This window comes from Oncorhynchus gorbuscha, linkage group LG12 (genome assembly GCF_021184085.1).
Source record: "Oncorhynchus gorbuscha isolate QuinsamMale2020 ecotype Even-year linkage group LG12, OgorEven_v1.0, whole genome shotgun sequence".
Lineage (NCBI taxonomy): Eukaryota > Metazoa > Chordata > Actinopteri > Salmoniformes > Salmonidae > Oncorhynchus > Oncorhynchus gorbuscha.
In genome coordinates this window covers 63,817,844-63,823,888 of record NC_060184.1, presented here as the reverse complement: position 1 = coordinate 63,823,888, position 6,045 = coordinate 63,817,844, and positions in this window count along the sequence as shown.

Genomic DNA, 6,045 nt, shown 5'->3' with positions numbered 1-6,045 from the left:
CTGAGTGGTTTCCTTTCTTTCTGGCAAATGAGTTAGGAAGGACGCCTGTGTCTTTGTAGTGACTAGGTGTACTGATACACCATCCAAAGTGTCATTAAGAACTTCACCATGCTCAAAAGTACAGTACCAGTCAAAAGTTTGGGCACACCGACTCATTCAAGGGTTTTTCTTTATTTTGACTAATTTCTACATTGTAGAATAATAGTGAAGACATGAAAACTATGAAATAACACATATGGAATCAAGTATAACCAAAAAGGTGTTAAACAAATCAAAATATATTTTATATTTGACATTCTTCAAAGTAGCCACCCATTGCCTTGATGACAGCTGTGCACACTTTTGGTTTTCTCTCAACCAGCTTCATGAGGGCGGCAGGGAAGCCTAGTGGTTAGAGCGTTGGACTAGTAACCGAAAGGTTGCAAGTTCAAATCCCCGAGCTGACAAGGTACAAATCTGTCATTCTGCCCCTGAACAGGCAGTTAACCCACTGTTCCTAGGCCATCATTGAAAATAAGAATTTGTTCTTAACTGACTTGCCTAGTAAAATAAAGGTAAAAAAAATTAAAAAATAAATGAGGTAGTCACCTGGAATGCATTTCAATTAAAAGGTGTGCATTGTTAATTTGTGGAATTTCTTTCCTTCTTGATGTGTTTGAGCCAGTCAGTTGTGTTGTGACAATTAATGGGTAATAAACAGTAGATAGTAGACAGTAGATAGCATAGCCCTATTTGGCAAAAGACCCAGTCTATATTATGTCAAGAACAGCTCAAATAAGCAAAGAGAAACGACAGTCCATCATTATTGTAAGACATTAAGAACTTTGAAAGTTTCTTCAAGTGCAGTCACAAAAATAATAAAGCGCTATGACACCAATAAGAATAAGAGACTTGCTTGGGCCAAGAAACACAAGCAATGGACATTATACCTGTGGAAATCTGTCCTTTGGTCTGATGAGTCCAAATTTAAGATTTTTGGTTCCAACCGCCGTGTGTTTGTGAGACACAGAGTAGGTGAACTGATGATCTCTTCGTGTGTGGTTCCCACCATAAAGCTTGGAGGAGGAGGTGTGATGGTGTGGGGGTGCTTTGCTGGTGACACTCAGTGATTTATTCAGAATTCAAGGCACACTTAACCAGCATTGCTACCACAGCATTCTGCAGTGATACACCATCCCACCTGGTTTGTGCTTAGTGGGACTATTATTTGTTTTTGAACAGGACAATGACCCAACACACCTCCAGGCTGTGTAAGGGCTATTTGACAAAGAAGGAGAGTGATGGTGCAGCACCAGATGACCTGGCCTCCACAATCACCCAAACTCAACCCAATTGAGATGGTTTGGGATGAGTTGGACCGCAGAGTGAAGGAAAAACAGCCACCAAGTGCTCAGCATATGTGGGAACTCCTTCAAGACGGTTGGAAAAGCATTCCAGGTGAAGCTGGTTGAGAGAATGCCAAGAGTGTGCAAAGCTGTCATCAAGGAAAAGGGTGGTTACTTTGAAGAATCTAAAATCTAAAATATATTTTGATATGTTTAACACTGTTTTGGTTACTACATGATTCCATATGTTTATTTCATAGTTTTGTTTTCTTCACTATTATTCTACAATGTAGAAACTAGTAAAATAAAATAAAAACCTTTGAATTAGTAGGTGTTTCCAAACTTTGACTGGTACTGTATATTCAATGTATGCTTTTGTTTAACCCATCTACCAATAGGTGCCCTCCTTCGCAAAGCAGTGGAAAACCTCCCTGGTCTTTGGTTGAATCTGTGTTTGTAATCCACTGCTCAACTGAGGGACCTTACAGATAATTGTATGTGTGGTGTACAGAGATGAGGTTGTCATTTAAAAATCATGTTAAACACTATTATTGCACACAGATTGAGTCCATGCAACGTATAATGTGACTTGTTATTCAAGGTTTTACTCCTGAATTTACAGTACATATGCTTGTCATAGCAAAGGGGATGAATACTTATTGACTCAAGACATTTCATCTTTTCATTTTGTATTAATTAGTAAAAAATTCTTAAAACATAATTCCACTTTGACATTATGGGGTATTGTGTGTAGGCCAGTGACACAAAATCTCTATTTAATAAATGTAAAATGTAGGTCTGTAACACAACTAAATGAAGAAAAGGTAAAGAGGTATGAATACTTTTCGAAGGCACTGTAGATATATTCATACTGATACTATAAATTTAAACATCCACTGTATATCAAGCTTATACCCACAGTATATTTGTATATCTGCTCATTCTCTTATAGGTCTATGCTCACTCTACCTAGTTGTACAATATATATATATATTTTTAGATGCATGCCAGCAACGCCGCTACACAACACTAAACAATACATTAATTGCACTATAACAGTGACAAACAGTGCCCACACACTGTTAGGGCCGACATAAAGTTGTCCCAATAGCAGAGCTTGTGAATCCTTACCACCGCTACACCTGGCTAAGCCTTGTCTAGTGGCGAAACAGTTCATTCAGATTCATTTACTGCCTTTTTAAAAAACATAGTTGATATGGCTGACTTACTTAAACAAATGTGGTTTCTACTGACAGTTTGAGATGTAAAAACTACGGCATAAGGAAACGATGAGCATATAAGAGGCAATTAGTAATTTCGATGAAGACATTAACGAGTGAGCTAAGGCGGACGTAGTCAATATAACTATTTGTTCAGCCCTTTTGAAATGTACAGCGACAGAATTGAGAACGTGAGCCATTCTTACAGTATTCTCCCTGTACACCAAGTCAGAACAGTAGGATAAATAAAGGGGGCATATAAGCAGAAAATGAAAGCGCTTACAATATTCAATGATGACATTTCTCTAAAACAGGCTATAGGCTACATGTGCACCACCAGGTCAGAACAGTAAACTAAGTTATGAGGGGGAAAGTGATAACATTATTAGGGTGAGGCACATGTGCTTCTAACAGCTTACTACACAACATACATTTAGTATCGTTTTCTTAGCTACAGTATACATATCTCCCTGACATATTACATCATTTATGCAGCAGCATTCAAGACATTTTTGGACTCACCTTTTTGTGCTGTGCTAACTTGAACAGGAAGGTGGTGCGGTTGTCCTTCTTGTGGGCAAATTTTACCTGCAAATTTTGTCATCAAAGTCTAGCGTTCTCTGGATTTATGGTGCTTTCAAGACAACTGGGAACTCAGAAAAAATAAGATTGAATCATGACATCAGTAATCTTCAGGTCGAAGTTCTAGAAAGAGGCCTGAGTTCCCGACTTGGAATTCCGAGTTGGATGACTCGTTTTTTCCCGAGTTCCCAGTTGTCTTGAAAGTCATACCGGATTGACAGCATGGCCAATGTATTCAACATTTTTTTGGTCGATGGTGTTGCATGTGAATGTTTATCCTGGAAAAGAGACCCTTAAACCCAGACTTGAACCATACACTCTCTCCACTGAATAGCAGGCTAGTGATTGCTTTGCAATGCTTGCAGTTAGCCACTGATTCCTTCCAAACCACTCATTGTTGAACTTGAGATTTCCAACTTGTTGTGTTATGTTTATCTCCAATGGCCTATGAGCACCGATAATAATCTATTAATTTCTCTTCATATGACAAGGATTGAAAAGGATTTGCCAGGAGATCGTCAACTTGATTCATGATGATGACTGCTTGTCTAGCTAAGATTTTGAAAGTATGATGTTGACATGATCAGTCCAATCAAAGCTACGGTAGATAACGTGATTTGACGTCATTTTATCTGTGGCCAATGACCTAGAGCCTTCTTGGATGGGCCCTTCTAATGTAAATATATGGCAGCACCCAAGGGGCTTGAACTTTCGAGTTCTCCCTGTAGATTTTAAAGTGATGTAGTGACCCAATGAGTAACAAAACACTAAGCCAATCACTGCGCAACTAGAGAAGATGACCAACCCCTAAACTCTGTATTTTCCGCTGGCTGCCACACCACCACTGAGCTAGGCTGAAACACCTGCATTTTGGAGCTGCCTTTCTCAATAAAGCAAAAAAGAGACGATGTGTATACTGTATGTGGCTTTATTCATTTAAGGATCCGCCCCTTTTTTTCCAATTTTCACCGAAAATGACATACCCAAATCTAACTGCCTGTAGCTCAGGACATGAAGCAAGGATATGCATATTCTTGATACCATTTGAAAGGAAACACTTTGAAGTTTGTGGAAATGTGAAATTAATGTAGGAGAATATAACACATTAGATCTGGTAAAAGATAATAAATAGAAAACCCCCCCTTTTTTTGTATGTATTTTTTTGCATCTTTGAAATGCAAGAGAAAGGCCATAATGTAATTATTAGGCGCAATTTAGATTTTGGCCACTAGATGTGAGCAGTGTATATGCAAAGTTTTAGACTGATCCAATGAACCATTGTATTTCTGTTCAAAATGTTCTATCAAGACTGCCCAAGTGTGCCTAATTGGTTTATTAATAACTTTTCAAATTCATAACTATACACTCTCCTCAAACAATAGCATGGCATTCTTTCACTCTAATAGCTACTGTAAATTGGACAGTGCAGTTAGATTAACAAGAACTTCTGCTAATATCAGATATGTCCATGTTCTGGGAAATGTTCTTGTTACTTACGACTTCATTCTAATCGCATTGGCGCACATTAGCTCAACCGTCCTGCGGGTGGGACACCGGATCTGTAGAGATCCTTTTATTTTTGTTTACATTGTTTGCTAACTGATATGGGACATGTATTAATGCCATAATAACATGCAAAACAGACAACAAGAAACATGTATTTTTAGCTAAACAGGTGGGTCTCAAAAGGATCCACCTGCCCTGAATGACTGGTTGCCACTGATCACTAGCAGCACCATATAACCATGTACAATTCAGAGTATCGGTAAATGTACTTGGCGAATAGGTCATTATCAAAAACGTCATGAAGACAATATTCAATTTTTTTGCTGGTGGGCAGCTTCAAACTACATTTCAATGGAAGCTAATGTTGCTAGATATGGTAGAGATGGCGGTGTCAGAATACTTAAAAAGGGCTCAATACGAGGAAAGAGACAGGTACTTGTACAAAATCCAGCTGTGCGATGGGTGTGATCCTTTTACGATAAATCCGGGGGTGTAAATCAAACAACAGATTTGAACTTTCACACCAGCAACCTGGGCTCGCTCCCTACCCTGCCGTTTACTATATTGAACTTCTATCCTATCCACAGATACCAGCAGCCCCTGTAGCCAACATCGTTTTCTTATCTGCAAGGGCTAAGAAGAGGAGGATGGACCAGGCAGGTTGTACAATGGAGCAGGCAACATAACCCCTGACTTGGCCTCCCATTGTGAGTGGATCGACAATACCAAGAATACAAAAAAAAAAACTAAACCAAAATGCTCCAAAAAGCGTTGCTCTGATGTTATGCAGGTGTATTATTCTTTTTGATTCTTTCTATTATTTTGAATTTAACTTTGTCGGCAGGGGACATATTTTCCCATTCTAATTGCCAAAAACGCCATATACCAGGCATTTAATATCTTCTTCTTTGAGGCCAGAATTTACGGATTATATAACAAAAGGTACATTACACAGTCGTTGTGCCCAAGTCAACAACAAAAGCACTGCCACCCTCCATCATGGGCTGTGCAGTTGACTCCACGACTGTGGACGACCTATGCACAATGACTGAAAGCCAAATAGAGACAGTGGAGGAGGAGACAAGAAGCCAGTCTAAATCCAAGATCTGGTTCAGACAGCGAGCCGGACAAGTCATTACCTCCTGCACACTGATCCTAACAACCCATCCAATAGTCTTTCAAACAGCATCTGCTACCCACAGAACATTAGGTGGGAAGTATCAATTGATAGATTTATCTCCTGAAGGTACTGATTTAAAGTGAAATAAATCTTAAGATCAATTGCATTCGTTACAATATGTCCCTGGAAGTCCCTTTATAAAAGTGAATGGATTAGAAAAGATTGCTTTTTATGTTGTGGAGACCTTTATAATATCTTATAATATATAATATATTTATAATATATTTATAAT